This window comes from Macrotis lagotis, chromosome 4 (genome assembly GCF_037893015.1).
Source record: "Macrotis lagotis isolate mMagLag1 chromosome 4, bilby.v1.9.chrom.fasta, whole genome shotgun sequence".
NCBI lineage: Eukaryota > Metazoa > Chordata > Mammalia > Peramelemorphia > Peramelidae > Macrotis > Macrotis lagotis.
This window is the reverse complement of record NC_133661.1, coordinates 245,240,694-245,261,319: the sequence shown is the minus strand read 5'-3', so window position 1 is coordinate 245,261,319 and position 20,626 is coordinate 245,240,694. Positions and strand designations below refer to the sequence as shown.

General features: G+C 36.2%; 1 long non-coding RNA gene across 5 annotated transcripts in view; it reads left to right on the top strand.

Annotated features, from left to right (window-relative positions):
- The window catches only part of LOC141522290 (uncharacterized), a 119,890-nt gene that overhangs the window by 7,226 nt on the left and 92,038 nt on the right, over positions 1–20,626 (top strand). For 3 of the 5 annotated variants that reach the window (XR_012478185.1, XR_012478184.1, XR_012478186.1), the window contains exons 3-6: positions 6,604–6,724; positions 11,530–11,580; positions 12,318–12,407; positions 16,511–17,579. This is a non-coding gene — a long non-coding RNA (uncharacterized LOC141522290). The remainder of the gene's footprint in view (positions 1–6,603; positions 6,725–11,529; positions 11,581–12,317; positions 12,408–16,510; positions 17,580–20,626) is intronic. The other 2 variants (XR_012478187.1, XR_012478188.1) reach the window with 2 other exon arrangements.

The window sequence follows — 20,626 nt, the reverse complement described above, 5'->3', positions numbered from 1 at the left end:
AGAATCCTCTAACTAGGCTCTCTAACCGTGGTGAATTTACCATGTACTCATTTCTGGAGAGAATGTACTGAAGTTATTCCTCCTAAGACAAATGTAATTTTAACTTTCCCCTTTAGTACCTAATTTTCTTCTTGACCTGAAGCCAATGGTATTGGAATAGAAATAAAGGGACCTCAAGCTCCATTGAGCATAAATGGATTTTTCCATTGGAAATTTAGCAAAGAAAGTGATCTATAAACAATATTTTGTAATTGGCCTAAGAAATTCCTTTTTTACAGGGAAGTTTAATCTTAAGGTATAGATATAGATAAGTGTATTAGATAAACAGCATGCACTGCTTAGCTGAAAACGGTGTTTGCAAGGGAAATTGGCTAGAACCAGAAGCATACTGGAGCCAGCTTGAACCTTGAACAGGCTTACAAAAACTCACTGTTAAATTTTCAGTGTGAGCATTTACATCTTAGAAATTGGCAAGCACTACATATCAGGGCTTTGTTTATTGATTTGTTGCTTATTTAGACAAGAGAATGATGGGAAAAATGTTAATAATATAAATTAAACTTAAAAGTTGGTCAGATATACATTTTTTTTAATTGGCTTTGGAATTTTTAACCAGCATATCCCTGGCTATAACATACTTATAAAGCCAAGTAACTGAAACAAAGGAGACAAGTCAAAGGAAAAAAGTGACAGAGTACTTGTATTTATTTAGAGGGGTCTAGCAGTCATAATATATATATATATATATATATATATATATATATATATATATATATATATATATCCTACAAGGATGAACAACATTGAATTGAGTACAAAGTATGCAAAGAACCAATTCCTTGAAGTGCTACATCCTGAGCATCAAATAAAGCTGTAACAAATGCTTAGGTAAGGAGATTTTGGCCAAGGATGTCTGGTCAGAACTTGTGAAATATTCACTCAGTGATTTCAGTTTAACACTTTGGAGATCTGGTAAACTTATTTTTAGCCATAAATAACTGAGGAGCTAGTACTGCAGTAATGAAGTCTTCTTGGTTGAGAAGCCAGAACTGAGTATGTATACAAAAGATTTTCACTTTCTTCTTTGGAGGCCTTCAAGAGAGATTTACTGTTAATTGTCAGGTGAGGGAGAGGCAAGCTCTGTGTGTGTGTGTGTGTGTGTGTGTATGTATGTGTAGACATATATGTATATATATATATGTATATACATATATATGTCTCTGTATCTGATAGATAAATAGATAGATATCCATAGATGGATGGATAGATAGATAGATATGAGGGTCTGTACCAGGGTGATGACAGCATTAGAGAAAGATGGAGACATTCAAATCATATTATGAAAGTAGACTTGACAGAACTTGGCAACTGATTGGTATGTGGAGTGAGAGAGAGTCAGGAATAAAGAATGACTAAGTTTTGAGCCTAGTCACTAAGTAGTATTCTCAACAGTTAAAGAGATGTTAGGAAGAGGGGAGATTTAGGGAGAAAAGATAGCACACATACACAAAGGAAGACTACACACACATGCATGTGTATATATGTACACACATACACACACACACACACACATATATATATATACATATATATGTTGCTATTTGTCCTTCATTCTTTTTTTAAAATTTTTATTTATTTAAGGTTATGGAATTACGTGACTTGCCCAAGGTCATACAGCTAGGCAATTTTTAAGTGTCTGAGATGAAATTTGAACTCAGGTCCTCCTGACTCCAGGGCTGATGCTCTATCCACCAAGTTACCTAGCTGCCCCTATCCTTCATTCTTTTTTTTTTAGGTTTTTGCAAGGCAAATGGGGTTAAGTGGCTTGCCCAAGGCCACACAGCTAGGTAATTATTAAGTGGCTGAGACCGGATTTGAACCCAGGTACTCCTGACTCCAGGGCCGGTGCTTTATCCACTGTGCCACCTAGCTGCCCTCCTGTCCTTCATTCTTGAAGAAGATCATTACATCAGGTAGATGATACCATGACAGGAAAGTGAAATGAATTTAAATGAGGGAGGTCTGGGCAAAGTTGCCAATCTCACTTTCTCCTCCAGAGCCATCTGGGTTCAGTGATCAGATATGGATCAGGAGTATTGGAGACAGCCTTGAATATGGTGGGAGACTTTGACCTTTTTGCACAAAGGTCTTTAGTAAGTTTCAGTTTGCTTGAGGCAATGCCCAATCAGTGATTAAGACCAGTTAAGAAACAAAGGGGCAGAAAAAAGAGCAAGATGGATATAGTCTTTTCCTTCCTTGAATCAACAATTGGTATAGATATCTCAGAGCTCTGTGGCTAATAAAGGACCATAAACAACATCTATTCCTGTCTTTCATTTTATGTTAGTAGAAAATGGTCCACAAATGGGAAAAGGTTTGTCCATAGTCACCCAACTAGTTAAGAAGCACAGGAAAGATGCTAGACTTGGAATCAAGAGCTCTTGAATACCATCATTATGAATGCCACCTGAGGAACCTGCCAGTCATATGACATAGGTGGCTCATTCATATCCCTAAACCTATATCTTCATTTATAAAATGAGGTGATACTGGAGTAGTTATTTCTCAAGTCTGCAGTAAAGAATATAAACATCAGTTATTATTGAGAGAATGAGAAAATGCATGTATTATGAATATTACATATATATATTTATCTATATCTAAGTTAACACTCTCTATCCCAGTGAGTTGCTATGTATGTTCTTTCCAGATCTTAGGCAATGAGTATCCATTTGCAGAATGACCAAGGTTAGGACCTGGTAATCTTAAAAATGTCAGTAGTTTCTTCAGCAAGCAGAGTAGATAGCAAAGACTGCCAGAATCAGTAATAACTGTAGTTGAGTCCAGGGAAGAGCCAGCCCTGAGGAAGGATCTGCTGGACACGAGTAGTGGATTAAACTGTCAGAATGCAAAGAGCTTTAACTGAACAAGGGACTTATCTACTGGTTATGACTTACCCAGAATTGAACTTGGTGGGGATTCCTTTATGCAAGAAAAGGATTCAGGAAGGGGCGGCTAGGTGGCGTAGTGGATAAAGCACCGGCCTTGGAGTCAGGAGTACCTGGGTTCAAATCCGGTCTCAGACACTTAATAATTACCTAGCTTTGTGTCCTTGGGCAAGCCACTTAATCCCATTTGCCTTGCAAAAAAACTAAAAAAAAAAAAGGATTCAGGGAAAGGAGTCTTAAGGTGCTCTTCAATCCTTCAACCCCACCCCATGTTTGTATATAAAGTTTGAACCTACTCTGCCAACTTAATGTGAATCCCCTTGTTTGCTATGATGATTTTGAAACTTAGAATCAATTGATTTCCACTGATTGACTGTTATTGGCTTTGGGGTTAGGGAGCATACCAGATCAGGGACTGGAAACCCCAGTCCTTTAGGGTTATTGGATAATAGAACCTTGAATAGAGAAAAATTGCTCTCTGGGGTCTTAGCCCATCCATGTGAGTCAAGGTTTGGAGAGTGAGCCTAAAGGGAATATTGCACTTTCATGAAATATACAAACTACTCTGCATTGCAAGGGTCATGAGCACTGGGAAAGAAGTTGAGCTAAAAAAAAAGACTCTACTTCCAATTTCTCAAATTCAATTCACCATCTAACATGTAATTCGTGTGACTCATTTCTGGTGCTAAAGTTACCTTGAGCTCTTTCTTTGTTTTATTTTGCTCAATCTATGATTTAAGAGGTATAAGTTACTCCTAGTGAGGAGACCTTTCTCTTCCCTTGTCAATCAGCAACTATTAAGCCATCGTTCTGGGCAAGTATGCGTTGCAATGTATAGAATGATGGACTTGGAGTTAAGAAATTGTGAGTTCAAATCTTGCCTCTGCTATCTCCTGATTGTGTGATCTCGAACCTCATTTGTAAAATGGTGATAATAATAATATTTGTAAAGAGTTTTAAAAACCTTAAAGTACTATATAAATGCTTGTTATTATTATAGTCTTAGAGAATTGTCTAGAACACTGAGAGGTTAAAAAAAATCATAGAACTAGGGTAGAAGTCATCTAGTCTAACCTCTTCATTTTACAAGTAAGGCAATTAAGTGACTTGCCCAAGGTCATATATGTATTAAACATCCCAAGTCCTCTGACTCCATAGATAATGCTCTTTCCACTCTCTCATGCTGCCTTTCTACCTCAGGTCCTTCAAGGTTATGCTATTAAAATGGCAAGTCTTATCATATGCTAATAAGCTAGAAGAGTGTTGAGTATGGGACCAGTGGTGGACTATGGTCCAGAAAGCAGTCTAGCCATATAAATAAAGTCAGGACCAGAAGACTGGCTAAGGGTTGAGGCACAGTCTTTGTCACAGTAGCTTACAAAGACCAGAAACTAAAAATTATAGGCAAGGGAAAGAGGTTGGGAGCTCTACTGGTGGAATGAGTGCTACTCTGATGAAAACATTGATGTTGAGAATGCCTTCCATTTATTGCTTATCTCCAATTTATCCTGTATTTGTCATTTCCTGTTATATATGGGTGAAGTTTTTGTTTATGTTTTTGCCCTCTTTAGACTTTGAGCTACTTGAGAGTAGGCTATTTCACATGCTTTCTTTCTAGCACTGAGCATAGGGCTTGTCATGTAGGAGTTTATTGATTTACTAATGTGAAGCATAAAATTCTCCAGAGCATTAATAAAATGATCTTGGATAGAGCACTGCCTTTGAAATGAGGTGGACCAGAGTTTGAGTCCAACCTTAGACTCTTGACACTCACTAGTTATGTGACCTTGGGGAAGTCACTTAACCCTGATCGCTATCTAGGGCCATCTCCAGTCTTCTTGATTCATATCTGGTCACTGGACCCAGATAGATTTGGAGGAGAAAATGATAGCACAGCACCCCTTCACTCAAATCCAATTCACATGCTTGTCATGGCATCACCTCCCTGATGTCAGGGTTGTCTTTAAGAGAGTGAAGGACAAACATCAAGATATCTCACTCATCAGTACTTTCTAGGAAAATATTAGGGGCTTAATTTGCTAGGGTAAGACCAATATTCAACAAGTGTCAGCCTCCATCTTTACAATAAGAAAAGCATCATATATAGATATAGATTAGAGATAGAGATAGAGATAGAGATAGAGATAGAGATAGAGATAGAGATAGAGATAGAGATAAGGATAGGGATAGGGATATAGATAGAGATAGAGATAGAGATAGAGATAGAGATAGAGATAGAGATAGAGATAGAGATAGAGATAGAGATAGAGATAGAGGTATAGGTATAGGTATAGGTATAGGTATAGGTATAGGTATAGGTATAGGTATAGGTATAGGTATAGGTATAGGTATAGGTATAGGTATAGGTGTGGAGGTGGAGGTGGAGGTGGAGGTGGAGGTGGAGGTGGAGGTGGAGGTGGAGGTGGAGGTGGAGTTGGAGTTGGAGATGGAGATGGAGATGGAGATAGAGATAGAGATAGAGATAGAGATAGAGATAGAGATAGAGATAGATTAGATGTAGATGTAGATATGGATATAGATATGGATATGGATATAGATATGGTTATAGATATAGATGTGTATATAGATATGGATATAGATATAGATATGGATACAGATATAGATATAGATAGATATAGACATAGATATAGGCGTAGACATAGATGTAGACGTAGACGTAGACATAGACATAGACATAGATATAGATGTAGATATGTAGATATATATATATATATTTATATTTATATATATGTAACATTTTAAGGTCAGCAAAGCTAAAATACTGTAGCCTAGTAGATAGAGAGCCAGCCCTCATGTTGAGAAAAGTCCTGGTTTCAAGTCATGTCTTAGATATATATTGTCTACTGTCCAAACCTAGGCAAGTCATTTAACCTCCTGAGGTCTCAAATAAATCTCTAAAACTCTAAGCCACAGATTAGTTGCTAACTACTTAAATCCAGTGGCTCCCTTCCTGCTCCAAGATCAAATACAAATGCTTTGTTTGCCATTCAAAGTCCTTCATAATTTGCCATCCTCTTTTTTACACCTTATTCCCCAACAGGAACTCTTTGATCTTGAACACTTATATGTTGTATGTTATATGAACAAGACATTCTTAGTCATTTCTTGGCTCTGGGAATTTTTTCTGACTTTCCTCCGTGTATGGAACATTCCTTTCTCCCTATCTGCCTTCTGTCTTCCCTGCTTTCCTTTAATTCCCAATTAAAATCTTGTTTTCTTCAGAAAGTCTTCCTAACCCTCTTAAATCCAGTGCTTTCCTTCTGTTAATTATTTCCTATTTATCCTGTGGAGAGCTTGTTTGCATATATCTGTTTGTATATTATATATTTGTATATTATTTATATTATGTTTGTATACCTACACACACACACACAGACACACACACACACACACACACACACACACACACACCCCAACAGATGAAATCAGAGACCTGAACAAAAAAAGAAAAGAAAGGAAAGAAAAGAAAAGGAAGCAATTGATACAACTCTTTTTTTCATAACAATCTTACCCAACAGCTGGTAAAATGAGAAAAAAAATTTAATCTGTTCCCTGAAACTTCCTCACATCTGGCTTTGCTACTGCCCCAGGTTGCAGTTCAGATGCCCTAGGAGTCTGCCTAATTTTCTTTCAGATGGTGACAATCAACTATACCCCCAGCAATTACTAAAATGCTAAAGTCAAATTAGTGGCCCTGAGCTCTCTTTCGCTGATGAACTTACCTGGAATTAGCAATGGTCCAGCTTCTGCCAGAGGTGAGTGTGTTGGTGATTATAAAGGTACTCCTTGTTTGTCTGCTCAGTCCTGAAATCCTGTCAGTGAGAAGTGATAATAACATGCTATTAAGTTCTTTCTGGGTAACATAATTCAGGAGCCAGGAGGCAGTTTGGTCATTTATGTCTTTGAAAAGCTTAGAATAATTTCCAGTGTCATTATCTTCCATTTTAAAGAGCCAATCTTTAAAGCACACACACATATATATTTAAAAATAAAAGCATATAGGTGTGTGCATATATTCATATATATGCTCCTATGTATTTATAGATATGCATGAACACTTACATACAAATGCATGCAAATATTTGTATCTCTACATTTATTTGCATATACACATGTAAATGGGGATAAAGGTATGAATATAAATTTAAAATAATATGGAAGCAGTTTAGCACACTGGAAAAAATCTCTAGAGTCAATGAATTTGGGTTCAAATATTATTTCTGACAGTTCCTTTTTTTTTCCTTAGATTTTGAAAGGCAATGGGGTTAAGTGGCTTGCCCAAGGCCACACAGCTAGGTAATTATTAAGTGTCTGAGGTCGGATTTGAACCCAGGTACTCCTGACTCCAAGGATGGTGCTCTAGCCACTGCGCAATCTAGCCACCACTAGTTCCTATCTTTTTAAGCTTGATTAAGTGACTTAATCTCCCTGGTTCTCAGTTTCCCCATTTGAAGAGATTTGATTAGAGGAGGGGTTCTTAACATGAGATTTTTTTTAAATTGATAACTGTATCTCAGTATAATTGGTTTCTCTTTTAATCCTAAGTATTTTATTTCATTCACTTAAAAACATTATACTGAGAAGAGGTAGGCTTTACTAGACTGCTGACAGAATCCATGATACACAAAATGGATGAGAACCCCTAGAGAAAATAATCTCTAAGGTCTTTCCTTAATCTCAAGGTCTCTAAAATATATGTTTGGGTGTGAATGTGTGTATGTGTATATATATATATATATATATATATATATATATATATATATATATATATATATATATATATATATACATGTGTGTGTGTGTGTGTATGAAGATATATGTGAGTTCATACATAAATTAGTATAGGCACACAAAACACAAGAAAAATTGGGAAAATCTGAGTTTAAATCAAATCTGGCCCCAGATAATTACCAACTTGCATGGTGTGGGGCAAGTCACTTAATTTCTGTCTACTTCAGTTCTTTTGTTCTTAAAATTGAGATAATATTAACACTTAGATTCCAGAGTTGTTTTGAGGATCAAATGAAGTAATAATTGTAAAGTGCTTTGCAAACCTTAAAGTACTACATAAATGATAGCTATTAATAGTAGTAGTAGTAGTAGTAGTAGTAGTAATAGTAGTAGTAGTAGTGCTACTACTACTACTACTAATAATAATAATAATCCATTTTAAAGGATCCAGGACCCAAATAAATCTTGCGGTGGGGGGCTTTCTATTTGGAACTTGTTGAACTAATGTCTTAGGAATTGAGTTAAATTGTGAACCTAATCTTTCTCCTCTCCCCTAAAATGGGGGTGGGTGGAAGGAGGCATTATGGCCCCCAAATGTTGGGAGGGAAAATTCAAATGTTTAATTTTGCTATGTTGCTGTTCAGTCATTTTTTCCCCAGTTATATCCAAATCCTCCTAAAACCATTTGGGGTTTTTTTGATAGAGTTATTGGAATGATTTGCCATTTCCTTCCCTAAGTCATTTTATAGGTGAGGAAATGGAAGCAAAAAAGATTAAGTGACTTGCTCAGGGTCACTCAGCTAGTAAAATGTCTGCCACCAGACTGGAACTGAGGAAGATGTATCTTCCAGACTCCAGGACTAGCACTCTATTCACCTCATTGTTTTTGCTCTACCTTTGATGAAAATATTCCATTACAAAAGTTAAGCACAAACACACACACACACACACACACACACACACACACACACACGCGGATTTCTTTCTATAAGATATGAGTTTTTAGGAATTATATATTCATTTTACTAAGAGGCAACTGAGGTACTGTGAAAAGGGCACCAGATTTGGAGTCTGATAAACTATGATTGGTGTCCTGACTCTGTCACAGTAGCTATGAGACTTCAGGAAAATCAATAAATTCTGTGACACAATTTCTTTGTTTGTAGAATGGATATAATAATACTTGTACTGCATACCCCAGGAGGCTGTTGTCAGGATTAAAGGAGAAATTGTGAGCAAACTGCAAAGAACCTTATAAGTATTCTCTATTATTACTGTTCATATTACTCTGTATCTTTCACTAAAGCAGACCATCCATGCTCCATTTTTGTTCAGTGTCTCTAAAATTATTTATGTTAATTATGTATCTATCAATTTGCCTATTTATTTACTATATATATATCATATACCTATATTTAGCTACTATATCTATCAATATCTATCTATATATCCATATATCTATATATCTGTATCTATATATTCATGTATCTATATATATTTGTATCTATTTATAAATTCATATCTATCTACTATATATCTACTATATCTATATATAAAACCATATATCTATCTACATATCCATATATTTATTTATATCTATTTGTTCATATATCTTTATTGATCTACTATATCTATATCTATCTACTAAATCTATCTATATCTGCTATATAAATTTATATTTATTTATATCTATTTACTCTATACAGCTATCTGAATGCATATATCTATATCTATTTATATATCTGTATATTCATAATCTATATCTATCTACTATATATATCCATATATATCTACTATATATATATATATATAATATCCATCTATCTCTGTCTACTGTCTTTCCATATATATCCACATATCTCTATATCCATATATCTATCTAGCTATCTGTCTGTCTGTCTATCTATCTGGTTGTAATTTGCTATGCCAGGCACAGTTTTAAGAGCTTTACAATTATTATCTCACAACAATTCTGGAAGACAGATGCGATTTCTATTTCCAGTTTGTTGTTATTTAGTTATTTTCAGTTGTGTCCAACTCTCTGCAACCCCATTTGGAGTTTTCTAACCAAAAATACTGGAGTGGTTTGTCATTTTCTTCCTCAGCTCATTTTAGAAATGAGGAAATTAAGGCAAATAGAGTTAAGTGACTTGTTAGGGTCACACAACTAGTAAGTGCCTGAGGTCAAATTTGAACCCAGGTCTTCATGACTCCAAGCTCAGGGTTCTACCCAGTGCACCACCTCACTGCTGCCTATACCAACTCTGATAAAAAAAAAGTTATTTCAATGATAAGACATACAGGAAAATCTGATGAGTCGGTCTCAAAATTTTGACCCTGGCAGTGAAAATTCACAAGAACAAAGGGGCTGTCACAAAAACAAAAAAAGCTGTGCACAACTTCCTTTTTCCAGGGTTCTGAAAGTTCCTCTCGAGCCTCTAAAAACACCAGAGAGAGGGCAGTAATCTCTCTTCCTAACATCTTGAAGTTCTGGTCTCTTATTAATTCAGGCAAAAAAAGTAAACTTTTGGTGTCTCTCTTGTTCAACACCTTGTCCATAATTGAGTGAGTTTCTTCACCTTCTCCACTACAGAAAAATAGCCATGATATCCTCTATTTAAAAGAGATTCTTTGAATCACAGGTTCATCTTTTAACAATAAAAGATCATTATTTAAGGGGTGGCTAGGTGGTGCAGTGGATAGGGCACCAGCCCTGGAGTCAGGAGTACCTGAGTTCAAATCCAGCCTCAGATACTTAATAATTAGCTAGCTGTGTGGCCTTGGGCAAGTCACTTAACCCCATTGCCTTGCCAAAAAAACCTTTAAAAAAAGATTATCATTTAGTTTGACCTCTTTCTTTCAGTTCATGTAACCACTGATCTCCCTTTACCTAGTCTTTTATTATTTATTTATTTATTTATATATGTATATTTATTATATTATTTATTTTAGTGTTTCTTTAATTAATATTTTAGTATTCAGGTTGCTGGACCCCTTGCCTCCAATACTGACACATCTCAGATGATCCTCAATTCTGCTTTCAGTTTTTTTTCTTTCCTTACTCTCCTTTGCTTAGATGAGCACATCCCTCTTCCTACATCCCCTTCCCTGACCACTTTTAGAATTGTACATATACACAACTACCAGATTGTTTGCTGCCATGGGGAGAGGAGAAAGAAGGGAGAGTGCTAGAAAAATGTGGAACTCATAAGCTTGAAAATGGATGAATGTTGAAAACTACCTTTGCATGTAATTGGAAAAAAATAAATGAATAAATAAATTTTTTTAAAGAATGGTAGTGTGACTTTCCACTGCACTCTGAGTCAAGTCCAAAATCCTCAATTCTCCTTTTTTAAAATTTGTCATTTTTATTAACATCTTTTGTTTTTTATAACACTTTTATTTTTATGTATATCCCTTCTCCTTCTCCTTTTGCAAGTCATACATTTGTCAGGAGGATTTGCAGAGAATGCTTCCCTACTTGCTTGTGGCCATATAATGGCTCATTGCTGAACATTTAGCAGCTTGTCATATCATAACATACCTAGGTTGTCCCTTGGTCTTCTTCTTCTCCAAGACCCAAAATGATTCAGTGGTGCAGGATACTGAGTCAGTTTTCAAAAAACAGCAGATTTGTTCTTCCTTTAACTAGCCAGTAATGATGAGTAGAGTTTTTTAGTTAAATTTTAATTAAACTTTGGGGAGACATTGCACTCTTTCTCTCCAAACCTGAACTTCACAGTGATCACTACAGCCCCTGTCTCATCTGGGTAAGCTTAGGCTTAGGAACCTGGCTTCATTTTTATTTGATATTTTCTTTTCTGAATAGGTGACTGATCAACCCCCAAAGATGGATATGTCCAGGCTTGAAGGTAACCTTGTGAGTATCAGAACTCCTCCTGCGTCCATCACCTTACTAGTGATGAGACTAAGTAAGTTTTGTCCTCACGTCAAGAAGAATGAGCCCATCCTCTGGTCTGGAAGAGAAGATACAGACCTAAGTTGCTTTTATAAGTTATGTTTGTATGTGTGTGTGTGTGTGTGTGTGTGTGTGTGTGTGTGTGTGTGTGTGTTATTCATGGACATTCATTGTCCACATGGCTTTTCTAAATGTGGTTTGAAGTTAAGCATATCTCTGAAATCTTTAATTTCTCTAAAAGGGAGACCTTGATTCTTGTCTGGAGGTGAGAGTAAACTGGGGCAATAAGCTTGGTTGCTCTATTGTGGTTCCAGACTAGAATTATATCCACTTGACCCATTAAGTATTGTTATAAGAGGGAATGAATTTTGAGGTTTCAAATCACTATCCCTTAAAGGGGAAAGAGTGCCCCAAGCTATATCTAAAGGCTTAACTCCTTTACCACCAAATTCTAATTTATACATAAGACCATCATGAATAGCCAGCAGGCCTATTTTAACTAAGTAGATAGCAAACAGAAATCATAGAATTTATACAATTAGAATATACCAAACTATACGCAGAGTAAATGAACTTTCCCTCTGGTAGTACTAAATCTCAGCTCAGCAGAGTTCTTAACGAATTGGAGATCAGGGAAGTGTTGAAGTATTGGTTCCTCTACCTCTCTCTTACTTTCCAAAGTTTTTCTGTGCCTATAGGGATCTTCTTTGATCATAGATCACCTCTAGGGATCTCTCTCAAAATAAGAATCAAGAAAAATCTTCCTCTTGCCTCAACCTATCATTCAGGTAAGAAGTGCCAAGTGATCATTCTTTTTACCAAAGAGAAAAGTCTTATGTAAATATATCAAGCTTGAACTTTATATTTATACAGTGTGAAATGTAGCAATTCCTATCAAGCTGCTCTGCAAAATGCTGAATGATTCAACTTCCTGGCAGATTGTTAACATTAGTGATATTACTGAATGCTTAAATCTTGTCATTGTGCACTGTGAGTCTTTTGTTTATTTATTTTTCAGGTTTTTTTGGTATCTATTTTGTGCATAAGAAATAGTTACTGCTTCCACACAGTCAGGGTTAGGGACTCGGAACCCCAACAATCTGGAAAATTCATATAAAATTGTTTAGTCCTTCCTTTATACCAGAGAAGAAGCCTGAATTATTATGGAATTAAAAGTAAAATATGTTGATATTACACAATACCATACACACACACACACACACACACACACACACACACACACACACACATAATGCATTTCTGAGTTTCTAAACTTTTTCTGTCACCTGCTGGCCTTTGCATGTCATCTGCAGTTTCTGCAAAACTCCCCCCAAATTCCAATTTAATTTTTATGCCTATTCACTATATATCTAAACTGTGATGGGGAAAGTTGAAATGTGGAAGGGATAAGTATAAATACCTGTACTATACCTGATATTTAGTATTCATTGAATACTTTCCCATTCTGGAAGACAGTATATATGAGCTAAAACCTAAGCTTTAAGTAAATTATCTCAGGACATTGGGGAAGGGGTTTAATGACCTGAAGAGTAATACAAAAGGATTCTGACATTTCTTTTACAAGGCCAGGCTTATCCAGGGCTGATAACCCTAATCTGAAGAGAACTATAAAATAGAAAAGGGAAGTCATAGTGGTCAAGCCCCTAAGGCCTAGCAGTTGTTATTATCATTAGACTTGTTACAAGGAATTTTTTTTAAAAGAAGAAAAAAGATAATTCAGCAAAACTGACCTACACATCAATCAAATACATAGAATGTTCAACATTCATTGTTCCACATTTTTGCAAAATAGGGAAAGAGGCACACTTTCTCATCTCTTCCCTGGGCTACTCTTGATAATTATTATTATTATAGTAAGTTTGGCAGAGGTGTACTGGTTTTAGGTGTTGGTTGTGATTCTTTACATCTGTATTATTGCAGTCATTGTCTCATTCCCTTTGAGTCTAGTTCTAAGTATCACTATTTATGGGGTATACTGGAGTCAGATTGGAAGATAAATCATTAGTAAATTTTCAATGTGAGCATTTAAACTTCTGAAATGAACAATTGCTTGAAATTGGATTTGATTTATTCTGTTGTTGATTATCTATACTTAAGAAAGTGTTAATTCTCCAAGGAAGACTCAGAAACTTTATGAAAATAATTACAAAACATTTCTCACACAAATAAAATCAAACTTAAATAACTGGGCAAATATCAACTGCTCATGGATAGGCTGAACTAATATAATAAAAATGACAATTCTACCTAAATTAAATTACTTATTTAGTGCTGTACTAATCAAAATTCCAAAAAATTACTTTAATGAGTTAGAAAAAATTCTAAGTAAATTCATATGGAGAAATTAAAAGTCAAGAATTTCAAGGGATTTAATGAAAAAAAGTGCAAAAGAAGGTGGCTTAGTCCTACCAGATCTAAAATTATATTATAAAGCATCAGTCATCAAAACTATCTGGTATTGGCTAACAAATGCATTTATGGATCAGGTTCAAAAGAGATAGCAGGAAATGATCTGCTGTTTGATAAATCCAAAGAGTCCAGCTTTGGGGATAAAAACTCTCTCTTCTATAAAAACTGTTGGGAAAATTAGAAGTTAGTATGGCAGAAACTTAGATTAGATCAACACCTCACACACTTTACCAAGATAAGATCAAAATAGATATAGGGTTTAAACATAAAATCAATTTTATAAGCAAACTAGAAGATCAAAGAATAGTTTACCTGTCAGTGCTATGGAAAGGGAAGCAGTTTGTGACCAAGGAAGAGATGGAGAACAAAACTAGATAATTTTGATTACATAAAAAAGATTTTTTTTTGTTTTTTTTTTCAAGGCAAATGGGGTTAAGTGGCTTGCCCAAGGCTACACACCTAGGTAATTATTAAGTGTCTGAGACCAGATTTGAACCCAGGTACTCCTGACTCCAAGGCCAGTGCTTTATCCACTACACCGCCTAGCTGCCTCCAAATTAAAAAGCTTTTGCACAGACCAAACCACTGTTACCAAGATCAAAAGAAATGTAATAAATTGGGAAACAATTTTTACAATTAGAATTTCTGATGAAAATTCTGACTAAAAATACAGAGAACTGAGCAAAAATTATAAAAAAAACATTCTTCAATTGACAAATGGTCAAAGGATATGCAGAGGCAATATACAGATGAGGAAATCAAAGTGATCCATAGTCATATTTTTCATATGACTTTACTCTACTTCACATTACTCTAAATCATTACTTTTTAGAGAAATGCAAATTAAAGCATCTCTGAGGTACCATCTCATACCTCTCAAACTGTCCAGAAAGGACAATGATCAATGTTGGAAGGGATATGGGAAATCTGGGACACTCATACATTGTTGGTGAGAACTCATCCAACCTTTCTGGAGAGCAATTTGGAATTATATGCAAAGGACAAAAAGAAATGTGCATACACTTTGATCTAGCAATACCACTACTGGGTCTATACCCTGTTGAGATCATGTGAAAGGGTAAAAACATCACTTTTACAAAAATATTCACAGCAGCCCTGTTTGTGGTGGCAAAGAATTGGAAATTGAGTCATTGTCCATCAATTGGGGAATGGCTGAACAGATTGTGGTATATATGTGTTATGGAACACCATTGTTCTAGTAGAAATCAGGAAAGATGGGAATTCAGAGAAGCCTGGAAGAATTTGCATGAACTGATGCTGAGCAAGATGAGTAGAACCAGAAGAACATTGTTCACCATAATAGCAACATGGGGTTGATGATCAATCTTAATGAATTTGCTCATTCCATCAGTGTAACAATCAAGCACAATTTGGAGCTATCTGGTGATGGAGAATACCATCTGTATCCAGGGAAAGAATTTCAGAATTTGAGCAAAGACCAAAGGTTATTACCTTTAATTTAAAAAAAACCACTGTTATGTTATTATGTTATTTTGCTATCTCTTATATTTTATTTTTTTTCCTTAAGGATATGATTTCTCTTTCAACACATTCAACTTAGATCAATGTATAGCATGGAAACAATGTAAAGACTATCAGACTACCTTCCATGAGGGTGGGGGGAGGCTAGCAAGATTAGGGGGAAAATTGTAAACTTCAAAAATAAATAAATAATTTTTAAAAGTGTGAATTCTGTAGATTAAACTTAAAAGCAAGTGTGCATACATCCTCCTGGACCCCAGAGGCTGGTTGTTAAATATTTATCAGTATACTCTCCTATTGCTCCTTGAGCTTACTTGTACAGAACAGTAGATGACTTAGGGAATGAAGCAAATCATCAAGGGACTGAAGGCTGATAATAATAATAATAATAATGATAATAATAATAATAATAAAATAGTAGTAGTAGTAGTAGTAGTAGTAGTAGTAGTAGTAGTAGTAGTAGTAGTAATAGTAACTGACCTTTATATAATACTGTAAGGTCTGGGATTTGTCTTATGTTTATTATCTCATTGGAGCCTTACAACATTCTTGCACCTATGCCACATGCTGATTATGTGCCCCGGGTTTAGTAAGTCAGCCAATAAACATTTATTAACCAATTATTATGTGCCTACTAGTGGGGATGCAAAGAAAGGTCAGAGAAAATTCTGGCTCTCGAGGAGCTCACATAATGGAGGATACTGAACAGAAAGAGAAGCTGAAAAATGGGGGAGGGGGGAGGTTGTCCAATACGGAGGCATGATGGAATTCTATAACCAAGTGAGAAATGATGAAATGGCTGCTCTCCAACCCCTCCTCAAATAGAGAATGTAAGAGGAACTCTTAAGGAAGGACTGGAGGAAAAGCAGATCAAATCACCTCAATCACAATTTCCCCTAAGACCTGGATAGAGATATCAGAGACTTGAGAGTAGCATCCTCCTTCCATCCTCTTTCAGACTAGCAGCCCTCCTTCCAAACTGGATCTCAGAGCTTTCATTGAGAGATGTTACTGTTGGGCAGCTGCATGACACAGTGGATAAAGCACCAGCCCATGGAGTCAGGAAGACTGCCTCAAACATTTAATACTTAATTAGCTGTATGACCTTGGCAAATCACAACCCATTACCTAACCAAAAGGGAAAAAAAAAGAAGAGAGAAGAGTCATTATTTTATGGGAAAGGGATCCGCCTACCACCAACTGCTTCTAACAAACAAGTAAGGCCTAGGGGTTGCAGTATTACTTCACCAATCCTACTTTCAGTCCATCCCTCACAGCGGTAACTCCAAGTAACAATCCCTGTGTGGAGATGTGGCCTGGCAAATATTTCTTTGTATACTGCAGCCACAGTTACTTAAGATCCAGAAAAAAAATTTTCTTTCTTGCAAAGGCCTTGGCACTGGCAATGATTCAATATCAGAAATAGAGATGGTTTTATCCAAGGGAATAACATTAAAGCAAAAGCTTTATCTGCTTTGCTGGTGAACCCTAAGGAGATCCCTGAGTCTTTCCATCTAAGTTGCAACAAAAACCTCCTATAATATGAGCTCCTTGAGAGTAGAACTGTTGGGGTAGTTGGATGAAGCAACAGATAACACACTGGTCTTAGAGTCAAGAAGACCTGATTTTAAATGTGGCCCCAGATGGTTATTAGCAGTAGAGACCCAGGGCAGCTTGCGTAACCCTGATTGCCTCCATGAAAAAAAGAGTCAGTGAGTAGAATGTTTTGCTTTCTTATTTGTATCTCCAGCTCCTGGAACAGTGTTTAATAAGTGCTGTTTCATTCATTTAGCCATTCATTCAATACATCCTTCACATCATATAACAGACTGATCCCTCCCTTCTCTATTCAAAATTCCTAAATGGCTCTCCTATTCTTCTCTCCTATTCTTGCTTGAGGGACAGCTAGTTGGTGCCATGAATAGAGCTCCTGACCCCAGAGTGGAGAGGACCTGAGTTTGAATTCCACTTTGGATACTTGACCCTAGCCGTGTGACCTTGGGCACCTTTGCCTCACCAAAAAGATGGTGAGTATTCTCCTTTTGAGCACTGAAAATTAAATCTTGGAGTAGAGAAATAGGATTAGTGATGAAGTTTAGATATTCAAAGAAAAGTCCCAGAATAATAATCATAGCTAACATTTTTATAGAACTTCAAGTTTTGCGAAGCATTTTTCCTATATTATATTATTCAATCCTTATTAACAGCTGATAGGTGCCATTATTTCCATTTTTGTTGTAGCTCAGTTGTTTTTCTTGTTTTTCAGTCAAGTCTGATTCTTTGTGAGTCATTTGGAGTTTTCTTGGCAAAAATATTAGAGTAATTGTCATTTCCTTTTTCAGCTCATTTTTACAGATGAAGAAACTGAGGCAAACAGGGTTAAGTGACTTGCCCAAGGTCATACAGCTAGTAAATGTATGAGACTAGATTTAAAGTCAGGAAAATGAGGCTCCCTTGCTGCAGTGCTCTCTCCTCTATGCCACCCAATTGCCCCCAAACTCTTCAGTTTACAGATGAGAAAACTAGGACTGAGAGAAGTCAAGAAGTGTCATGAACCTAGTAAATATCTGATATAAGATTTAAACTCAGACCTTCCTGACTCAAAGTCTAGCACTTTGTCCAAGCCTCTTCTAATGCATTATTCCTCTTAAACCTACTTTTTATGTCTTTTTTCTCATTTTTTTTTCTTATTTTATTTTTTCAATTTTATGTAAAGATCATTGTCAACATTCACTTATGTAAGATTTTGAGTTTCACATTTTTTTCCCTCTTTCACTTCCTTGTCCCCTCCCCAAGACAGAATGTCATCTGGCATAGGTGATAGATGCACAATCATGTTAAATATTAGTCATGCTGTGAAAGAAAAATCAGAATGGGGGCAGCTAGGTGGCACAATGGCTAGAGCACTAGCCCCAGAGTCAAGAGGACCTGAGTTCAAATGTGACTTCAGACACTTAATATTTACCTAGCTGTCTGATCTTGGGCAAATCACTTAACCCTACAGCCTTGCAAAAACCAGAAAGAAAGAAAGAAAGAAAGGAAGAAAGAAAGGAAGAAAGAAAGGAAGGAAGGAAGGAAGGAAGGAAGGAAGGAAGGAAGGAAGGAAGGAAGGAAGATCAGAATAAAAGGGAAACAATCAAGAGAAAGTAAAAACAAAAAATCATGTAAAAAGTGAAGATAAACATCAACTGCTCATGGATAGGTTGAGCTAATATAATAAAAATGACAATTCTACCAAAACTAAGCTACCTGGGGACGGCTAGGTGGTGCAGTGGATAGAGCACTGGCCCTGGAGTCAGGAGTACCTGGGTTCAAATCCGGTCTCAGACACTTAATAATTACCTAGCTGTGTGGCCTTGGGCAAGCCACTTAACCCCATTGCCTTGCAAAAACCTAAAAAACAAAAAAAGCAACAAAAAACTAAACTACCTGTTTAGTGCCCTGCCAATCAAAATTCCAAAAAATTATTTTAATGAGTTAGAAAAAGTTGTAAGTTCATATGGAGAAATAAAAAGTCAAGAATTTCCAGGGATTTAATGAAAAAAGTGCAAAAGAAGGTGGCTTAGCCCTACCAGATCTAAAATTATATTATAAAGCATCAGTCATCAAAACTGTCTGGTATTGGCTAAGAAATAGAGTGGTGGACCAGTGGAATAGATTAGGTGCAATAGCAGGAAATGATTATAGTAATCTGCTGTTTGATAAACCCAAAGAGTCTAGCTATTGGGATGAAAACTCTCTCCGATAAAAACTGCTGGGGCAAATTGGAAGTTAGTATGGAAGAACTTAGATTAGACCAACACCTCACACTCTATACCAAGATAAGTTCCAAATGGATACAGGATTTAGACATAAAAAAAAATATTATAAGCAAACTAGAAGATCAAGGAGTAGCTTACCTGTCATATCTATGGAAAGGGAAGCAGTTTATGACCAAGGAAGAGATGGAGAACATCACTAAAAACAAACTGAATGATTTTGATCGCATTAAATTAAAAAGCTTTTGCACAGACAAAACCACTATAACCAAGATCAAAAGAAATGTAGTAAACTGGGAAACAATCTTAACAACTAGTGTTTCTGACAAAGGACTCACTTCTAAAATATACAAAGAACTGAGTCAAATTTAAAAAAAAAACCAAGCCATTCATCAATTGACAAATGGTCAGAGGATATGCAAAGGAAATTTACAGATGAGGAAATCAAAGTAATCCATAGTCATATGAAAAATTGCTCTAAATCATTACTTATTAGAGAAATGCAAATTAAAGCATCTCTGAGGTACCACCTCACACCTCTCCCACTGACCAATATGACCAGAAAGGATAATGTTCAATGTTGGAAGGGATGTGGGAAATCTGGGACACTAATACATTGTTGATGGAGCTGTGAACTCATCCAACCTTTCTGGAGAGCAAAGGGCAACAAAAATATGCATACCCTTTGATCCAGCAATACCACTATTGGGTTTGTGCTCTGAAGAGATGATGAAAAAGGGTAAAAGCATCACTTGTACAAAAATATTCATAGCAGCCCTGTTTGTGGTGGCAAAGAATTGGAAATCAAGTAAATGTCCATCAGTTGGGGGAATGGCTTAATAAACTGTGGTATATGTATGTCATGGAACGCTATTGTGCTATTAGAAACCAGGAGAGATGGGAATTCAGGGACTCCTGGAGAGATTTTCATGAACTGATGCTGAGTGAGATGAGCAGAACTGGAAAAACATTATACACCCTAACAGCAACCTGGGGGTGATGATCAACCTTGATGGACTTGATCATTTCATTAGTGCAACAATCAGGGACGGTTTTGGGCTGTCTGTGATAGAGAATACCATCTGTTTCTAGAGAAAGAATTATGGCATTTGAACAAAGACCAAAGACTAGTACCTTCAAATTAGAAAAAACCCATTATCTTTTTAATGCAATTTTGCTATCTCTTATACTTTATTTTTCTTCCTTAGGGATATGATTTCTCTTTCATCTCATTCAATTTGGATTAATGTATACCATGGAAACAATGTATAGACTGGAAAATTGCCTTCTGTGCGTGGGGGAAGGAAGCAAGATTA